Below are 9,431 nucleotides of genomic sequence, written 5' to 3'. Positions count from 1 at the left end.
AACATTGGAACAGGCTGGCCAGGGAAGTGGTTGAATCACCATCCCTGGAAGTATTTAAAAGACGTGTAGATGAAGCTCTTAGGGCCATGGTTTAGTGGGCATGGTGGTGGTGGGTTGACAGTTGGACTCGATGATCTTAGAGGTCTTTTCCAACCTTAATGATTCTATGATTCCATGATTCTATGATTGTATCACCACACCTTCATTGACTTGCGTGGCATTGCAGCATCGTACAGCCACAAAGGGTTCATCCCAGAATTTATGTAAGTCTGTTTTGTTACAAAAGCATCCTGCCCTCCTTCACATGGAAAAGGCAGAGAACTGGAGTCACTACAGCTTAGAGCAACTGAAAAAATGTTGGAAAAAGGGAGTAGGAGGAGATACGAAGTCATGCCCTTATTGGAGACCTGACAGTTGAAACACTACCACCCATTGATTACACTGGCAGAGTTCCGCCTGCGAATAGCCATGGTGTAGTTCAGTGCTGTTTTAGTTCAGATGCAGATAAAGATGTGATGAGCAACTACTTGAAAAGTCTTAGTAAAAGCTGTTCACATAGACACAGCATTTTGGTACTTAAGCCACTGCTCAAGGAAAGCATAGTCTGCCATCCTATTAAGGAGATTATTTCTGAAATGTGAGTCACATATTTCCCTGTTGCTCTTCATCTTCCAATGGGTTATAGACTGGTCTACTTTTTGAGCCTTTACAGTGAAACAGAAATTCAACAAATAGTTGGGCTTGATAGCCTGTTGGTGTGGTTTCTCTATCAGGAAGAAATGTTTAAGAATTTTACAAACTTTTTTTTTGCTTTTTGGGAAGTGCTGTTGTGCTAAAATCAAAACATACTGGTTTCAACTAATTTTTTATTGCAAAAGTCCTAAAGTCAGAACAGAATATGGACAAAATTCTTGTAACACAGACATCCCTTACAAGAGCTAGTAGTCTGATGGTTGGAGTAGTCAGTTAAAAATAGTAAACCCACTTTAAATCCTTGTTCTGCTGAATTCTGTAAAGATGAGTAAAGACCAGTAAACATTGGTCTTCTGCATTCCCAGTGATTTCCAAGCCATTAAATCATTTGGAGGTGAATCACTCGATTTAATTTTCTTGGTTAAACTGTCATGTCAGCAGCCAAAAATCTCTTTCCAAGCTCAGTTCATTTGATCTTGCTGACAAGAAGACAAAAAAAAGGGATTTCCTCTCTTCGCATTTGTCTGAAAATTGGTGTTGAGGTGTGCTGGAGCATCCACTTTGCACTTGTGCATCCACTCATTATATTGTCACTTCTACCTTCCCACCAATGTGTTACTTCTTGCTGGTGTCATTGAACAAAGCTTTTTCTACCGCTTGTTCTGCCTGAGGGTTCTTCCCATGTTCCAGTCGCTCTCTCTCCACCGGTGTTTCCCAGGCATTCTGCCTGCCCTTCTTTTCTTTGCAATCCTCTTTTTTGCCCTAGATTTTTTTTTTTTTTTTTTACACCTGAAGCCACCAGTCTTCTTTCATATAAAGCCCCAGCTCAACAATTTCATAGCTCCCATCTGCCCTTCCTCTGGACTGCATTTTCAAGTATTTTCCTTTTAAAGAACTACAGCTTATGTCTTCACAGCTATTTGGGCACCCATTTCCAACTAAAATCAATGTGAGCTTGGCAAACCCGTAAGAATCCAGGCCTAGTCACTAATAACCTGGAGAACAATGTTTTTTATTAAGACTTTATTCCATATCTAGATTTAGCTTTGGTTCATCCCCCCTCCCCCAGTATCTCTTACAAATTATTTTAAACATGGTAAAAAGTTAGTCGTCTTAAATCTTGAGCAGTATTTACCAGAATTTTCCAATTCTGCTAAATACCCTAGAGGTAAATGTGATATAACTCTTTTGCTGAAAATCTTAAACCATAGTTTGATCTATGTAGAAAAATATATATGTGTGTAGTTCCATCACTTCTGCACAGTCTGCCTAAACAGGTCAAACTGCTGATTTGAGTCATGTATGACAAGTCACACCCACTTGTGTTGAGGCAGACGTGGAAGGACGTGTTTTCACAGGCTAAAAATGTATGTAACTTAATGATTCTGAATCATTTAAAAGTTATCTAAATCTAAAAGCCAGCCAATCCTGTTCCCTTACATAGGTATTATTTGTCAACATAGACTATGCTCTACCTAGCAAGGTGATACAGAACAATGATGCAGCTTTGACGCCAGTCCCGTGGTTGTTCTCCACCATATGTTGGTATTCATTTCTCAAAGCAGTTTTGGTGTACATGAGCTGGATTCCTCCTGGAGGAGCCTAACCTTCCAGTTTCTCTCCAGATACACTCAAAAGCTTGAGGGATCTGAACCCACATGAGGACCACACCATCACAAAGTCCAGCAGCATGTACCTAACAAGTGCCAATAGGAGACCCTCACGCAGGGCAGAGCTCTCAAACACCCTCAATGCATCTGATGCTCTGGAGAGCCAAATGCCATGGGTGCATTTGCCTCAGCTGCCAGCTCTCAGCTCTTTCCTGAAACTCTGCTGATCCTTCCTCAATCATCCACATTCCTTGTGCATAGTCCTTTCCCATCTTTACCTGCCTTACTTCCTGTTACTCTTCCCCATTGCTGAACCCTTTATTTTTTTATTACCTTATTTTTACAGTCTAGTTCAATCTCTTTAACTTTCCTGCTGTGTAAAATGCCTTCCAGCTCCCAGAAATCCACTAACAACATTACTTGTTCATCTGAAAGTGGCAAAGGTATCACAAAAACAATAGGCTAACTCAGTGACAGTGCCAGGAGGTTGCTAACCTCAGGACTGCTACCAAATACGAGAGGATCAGTGAGCAATAATTTATTAAATTTAAAGCAGGTGGTCTTCTCAAAGAACTTCTCAAAAAACTGAACACTCTAGGGGGATGTGTCTTGGACTGGGCACTGGGTGGTAATGTGGATCCCCTCAACACTCTCTCACTTTTGGGGAACTCAAAAGGACCAAAGGACAGAATAAGTTCACTAATGGAACTTGGAACCATTATTCAAACAAAGAGTGTTTCATGGATGGCCTTGAAGACTTTAATCACTGTTTTGCCCACAGTGGACTTGTCTACGCAAAGCTGGTTAGCCACTGATTAGTAGGAGTTGGGGTTGCAAGACTCTACAAGGCAGCGGGTGCTCTTTTGAACACAAGTATGGATTCCAAAAATATTGTGCACTAACGGTAAAGGAATGGAGCCAGCTCAGAGACACCTTCAAAAGGTGCCCCTCCACATCTGAAAATTTCACACCCATTGTTGATTATCCCATATGTTATGATCATGCAGTTCCACAAGCCTGAGGTCACCTCCCATCCCCATGAACTTCCAGTCAACCATGGACAAAGCAGCTGGAGCAGCAAGGTCGTCCACTGCTTCCTCAGAGAAAAGGACATGCCAAAGGACTGGAGGCTACTTTGTTCATGGTGTCTTCCTAGTATTGCTACTGCAGGTGCTGGATTAAGTCTACTGTTCTTCCCTACGTCTTCCCTGCAGTGCGTGTTGTTCAAACTTGGACAGAGAAGGTAGATCAGACAGCACAAGCCCTTGTGTCACTTGGAAATGGTACAAATAATAACACTAAAAGGGCTTTCATATGCAATTTTTTATACTAGTGATAATAACATGGGCACCGGTATGTTAATGCCATTGGAATGAATTAAATTAATTAAGAGGTTGGTGTTCCCAGAGGGACCCACAGAAAGGTTTGTAGGCTATATCTTCCTTTCAGATAGTTTCAAACTACAAGTGTAATAGAGCTGTGAAGCACTGGGCCAAATTCTATATCATCCAAAATAAACTCCCCAGATCAAATATACTGGAGGTATTGGAAGCCTGAACACCCACTACTTTCAATATATTGATCCTTTCCTAGTTCACTGAATTATCACAGAATCATAGAATCATAGAATCATTAAGGTTGGAAAAGACCTCTAAGATCATCGAGTCCAACCGTCAACCCAACACCACCATTTCCACTAAACCATGTTGCTAAGCACCTCATCTACACGTCTTTTAAATACTTCCAGGGATGGTGACTCAACCACTTCCCTGGGCAGCCTGTTCCAATGTTTAACCACTCTGTCAGTAAAGAAATTTTTCCTCATGTCCAATCTAAACCTCTCCTGGCACAACTTGAGGCCCATTACTTGCTAAGTAGATAAATACAGAGTAAGCACATAGTAAAAAAGTAGATCATGTGTAATAAATGTTTCCACCACTAGAAAAAGATAATTTTGATGCATCAGAAAGCTATCCTGCAATATAAGGCAGTCTCTGGACATATAATGCCATCATAAAGCGCGTCCAACTGGGGAAATGCGAGAACAGAAGGGATGGACTTCCATCTCTGAAAGTATCCCAGAATCTCAAAGAGAAAACGAAATAGACTTGATTTCATCTAATCAAAGGAACTGAAATAAATAGAACAACACTCATCAAGTGTTAAGTTTTCAAATAATGAAAAAATCTCACAATATCATTGTCAGTTTGGGAACATTTGTCATACTTGTTAGGGACATGCTAAAATAAAGCATAAGAAAATCCTTTGTTAAGGTTCACAGACCATCAGTGATCAAGATGGGGAATAGAACTGATTCAGCAAAGCATTTTATCATAAACCAATAGGACTAGTATGTTTAGAGTCAGGCACTTGCAGAAGTTTGCTAAACTGGGATAATAAATTGATATAGATTTGTGATTTCTCTATACCACACCTTCTAACAGTTGCTTCCAGTAGTGCTCAAATGTGTTCACAAGCTTTATGAAAAACAGTCCTTGTTCTGAAGTTACAGATGGGGAAGGAAGATGATACTTCTATCTGGTGTAAGTTCAGTTTTGCACAGCATGTGAAGGATACAAAATGCTTAACTTGAAGTAAAAATTACTTTTTTTTAAAATAAATTTGGCATGCCCAGTGAAATACCAAATCAGTCTTGAAAGCTTAAAGTAATACTTTGGATGCTCTGAAAAGGTCAAAACATTTCAGAATATTATGAATACATTTAATTGGTGTCACTGTTCTTGAGAAAACTGAATCAACACGAAACTAAAGCCTATCCACACATATTTAATAAATTTAGTATTTAAAGCATCATTCTGTGTGCTATTCTTTTCAGTGAGGCAGTTGGATATTTACTTCACTCTTCATATTTGTCGCTATATAGTCCACAATCCAAATCCTGCTATGAATGGTTTTTCTATAGTATTAATCACTAACATTTTTGACTGCCTCAAAAATGTTATGAATTCATCTGTATAGCAACTTCTGTGGTATGGAAATGATTGTTTGCAATTTGGTTGGCATTTTCACAGGTGGCTACTAATTTTGGGGGCTCTATTTGAGACAGGTATTTACCTGCAGTATTATGCTTTTCCTTCTGTTTTCTGTAGACTATCTATTGATGCTATCAGCATAAAATTTTACAGTCGTACTATTTTGTCATTTCTATAGATGTGAATATTATTCAAGGACCTTGCAAGTAGCTATACTTAGAACAATGTTAAGAATGTTCCCAGATTTTTAATCTCATGCATTTAATAGTATTTTGTCTTCAATCAGTTTTTGGTTATTGAAAATACAAGTTTAACAAAGAAGAATAAAAAAATGCTTATATTATTATTTAAGTTTCAAGCTATATTATTCATAATGCATTCTATCAAGCACAAAAACTATAAAGGCAACTGAAAAAAGCAGGAATATTCCATTAAGTAAATATATGTATATATAAAAATTCTTGTGGAGTGTAACGAGGAAAGTAGAGCATAAAAGTTTATGTCCAAGTATGGTGTTTTCTCCTGTAATAACTAAGTAAAAGAAAGTAAAAATCAAAGGGGTTTTTCTTCTTTCATTGTCGTATTAGCTATAAGACAAACAATACTTGTCTCCAAACAGAATTTTAATAATGTCATCTGTTCAGCTTTTAAAAACCAATGGCCAGCTCCCTTTATCTTTCTTCTTGCCTCTACTACAAACAAGATTTCTTATCCTTTAAAAAAGACTACTGAAGGAGGTGAAATGGATTATTCCATGGTCAGGTCAGCATTTCCTATTAATGTTGTACCACTAAGAACAAAGAATAGCATAACGAAAACAGAGCCCTCACAAACATAAATAATGTTTTAAGCAGTGAAGAGATATGGAGAGTACTATCTCAGACATATCAAAAAAAGAGGCAGAAAAGCAAAACAGAACAGGAAGTCTACTTCTAAAATCTTCGTGAAAATTTGGAAATTTTATGCTATATTATGGCAAATCTAAAGTCTAATATATTCCTAGGAAAACAATGAATATAAAAGGGTGATTAGCACGCTATGTACAGCAACGTGCTATTATCTTCAGTTTGTCATGCTGCCTTTACTCATCTCACATTCCTGTCTCCTATTAAATCGTATTTATTTTTATTTCTAGACTCTGCGCTGATCGTGTTTTGCATCCTATAGATCTAGGTAAAAGGTAAGAAGGAACTCCTCTTCTAAATATTGGGCAGCTTATAATTCTAACAATTTTTTTTAGATTTAAACTTCTCAGATTTTTCTTATTTCAAGTATGTATTTGTAGGGAAAACCTTTCAGGTCTATTTGTCTCAAGCAGCTGTTACTTGCCATGTTTCTAATTATCAAGCTTATCAATATTACCAATTATAAGTTTGCATGAGGACTGTGTTTGTAAGTAAAAATTGTTTATGAAATGTATGTATTGCATGTATTAAATATGCATAATACTCTTCTTATTCATTCAAGATGGCATTTAAGTATGTGAATTCTAAATTCACAATATTGTAAACATCTAGATGGACAGTTAAAACTTTTTTTTTCAAACTTTTGCCCACATTAAAAGCACTGTGATTTTTTTTTATTGCAGGACCTAGTAAAAACAAAGGGCAACATTTAGAAAAGAGGACTTTAAATATAGTTTTTGGGCCAATGGCAGTAACTGCTGTAAACTCATTACTTTAAAAAACATGGCTACTTCCTTCAGTTTCTAAATGTAGAAAGAAGTCTAACTTTAGGTTCCTTTCTTCATCATTTTCTAATCTACCTGTAACATTTAATGTGTACCAAGCAACTGCAGGAAAATACACTGGTTTCATGTAATCGACAACACTGAAAGAGATGTACGAAACCACATTTAACAAAAGTCTCAGAGCTGAAAGAGGAGTCAAAGCCTACATTATTCATGCAACAGTTGTTACTGATTTAATGACTAGAACCACCTTTCTCACGCCAGGTGTTGAGAACAGTACTCTCTTTTGCTTTTCTTGCTCACGTAAACTCCCAACGGCAGCAGCATCTGTGGCTTTAAGCCAAGATGCAAGGTCTGTGGATAAGCCGGTGCAATAGTCCAGCGTGTCTCTCTAAATCAGCGCAAGTGCTACTTAACACAAGGAGGTATGGGATCTATGAAGGAAGCTGAAGGGTCCTTTAGAGCTCCGCAGACCTGCCCCCTCTTCATACCAGCCTGTGTGTTACCATTAATCATGGTCCCACGGTTGTACACTCCCACGGATATTAGCCAGGGCTGTATGATTCCTGCAGCACCCCTTGTTTCTCCACTAAAAATTCCAGTATCAGTCTATGCTGCAGTTTAGAAAACAAAAAGTAAGCAATAAATTAAATAAAGCAATATTGCAGTTAAAGGCGTATTTGAATGAATAAATTTATGGGAGTTGGTTACAGCTAAACAAGCAGCTACTTGTTCAGCCACCAGTCTAAGTAGAGTTGATCTTGTTCAGGTTGAAAAATTCAGTTACTTAGATTTTGGCAGGAGTACCTAAGCAACGTCGTATTGGTATTATCGTTCAAAAGGTGTACTGCTCTTACAAAGCAGTGCAGCTACTCAGCCCTTGATTTTTAGATTTCAAATCCAGATCTCAGATGGGGGTTTAATGAAAATTTTGGAGGTAAGAAGGAAGACCAGATATACCAAAGTCAGTCCTGCTACGTTAGTGTTAATGTTTTGAGGATCTCTAGTTCAGAGATAATTTGGGTGTTCCCAGTCTTTATTACCAATAAATATAGCAGAAAATAAGATAAAGCATGCCCAACCTTGTCTAAGGCATCTGGTCCAAATTTTGGCTCCAATTGTCTTGAGCCAATACATTGTGAACACCCAAGCATTAACTTTAACCTCTGGAATAGGACTACTGTCTTCAGCTAAAGCCAAATATCTGTAAATCTTTGCAGAATGTGTTCCCTAGTTTAGACAACGTCTGAAAAAGAAACCCTGAATGATAACTGAGTATTTCTTTCACAAAAACACAAAAATATTACAAAGTTTCTGTTGCAAAAGAACCCACAACCTGGACTGTGTACACATCGTGTTAGAAACTTACTCCAGATGCTGAATGAAAAATAACAGATCATGCCTCAAAGATGAATGGGTGCCAACGAGCCAGAAATAGCCTTAAATTCAGTACGAAAATTATCAGCTCTTAACACCAAAATTATTCACTAGAACTTTTGGGCTTAAAAACTACTCCTGTTCCTCAAAGTATCACCAGAGCCTATAACTCAATGTGCTACTTGTTGTATGTAAAAGATCTTTTAATTCACTTTTTTCTATTACTCTGCCTCTCACTGAATACTTAACTAAAGATTCTGTTCTGCTGCTGCTTCAAGTCCATGAAAACAAGCATCTGAGGTTATTCATGTTCATGAGGCGACTCATCGGTACCAGTGTTTGTAAACTTGAAGGTTTTTTGTCTACCTTCCACTGAACAAATGTTGAATACATAAATGCTACTTCAAAATTATCTTGTCATGCCTAAAGTCTTGTTTATTTCATAGGCAGCTGCTTCAAAATGAAGGGAGGGTTTTTGAAAAGTTGTGGAGCTTCACGTCTTTCTGTGCTTTGTTGACAAAGCCTCTCGTGTGGAAGTGGGAGCCGTGGAGTCCTTCTAGTAACTCCTGTTAGCTTGTTTATTTACAGTCAAGTGTTTTGAGAGCAATTCTGGCATGCCCGAAGAAAAGCTACCAGGCAGGTTTGGCTTGTTTTCATCCCAAGTTAGCTTTAGGAAATGTTTCAAGTCTCTTTCTTCTAGTGCTAATGAACTTTGCAGCGTTCCGACAAGTTTCAAACCTCGTCCAAGATACTCATTGGTATCACTAATTATCAACCGATTCCATACTTTTCACAGTGGTGTCATTCCTCTAGTTTTATTTCACAAACATTATTTCGCAAATTGGATTTGTATTTAACCAGCGTTTCTTCCTTTGGCATGCACACTCACTGTCGTTGGCGTACAGACCAGCCATGGGCCCAGGAGCCTGGTGCGGGGGGTGGCTGGCTCAGGGATGGCCGCTTGCCGCAGAGGAGGCACGCTTACAGCGTGGGGTTTTGCGAAGGACAGACCCCGGTCTCCCTGAGGGCTACACCGCCGGGAGCTCACCCGGGGCTGGGAAGGGCTCC

This window comes from Pygoscelis adeliae, unplaced genomic scaffold (assembly GCF_000699105.1).
Source record: "Pygoscelis adeliae isolate BGI_AS28 unplaced genomic scaffold, ASM69910v1 Scaffold113, whole genome shotgun sequence".
Taxonomy (NCBI): domain Eukaryota; kingdom Metazoa; phylum Chordata; class Aves; order Sphenisciformes; family Spheniscidae; genus Pygoscelis; species Pygoscelis adeliae.
The sequence above is the reverse complement of the archived record's forward strand: the minus strand, read 5'-3'. Positions refer to the sequence as shown.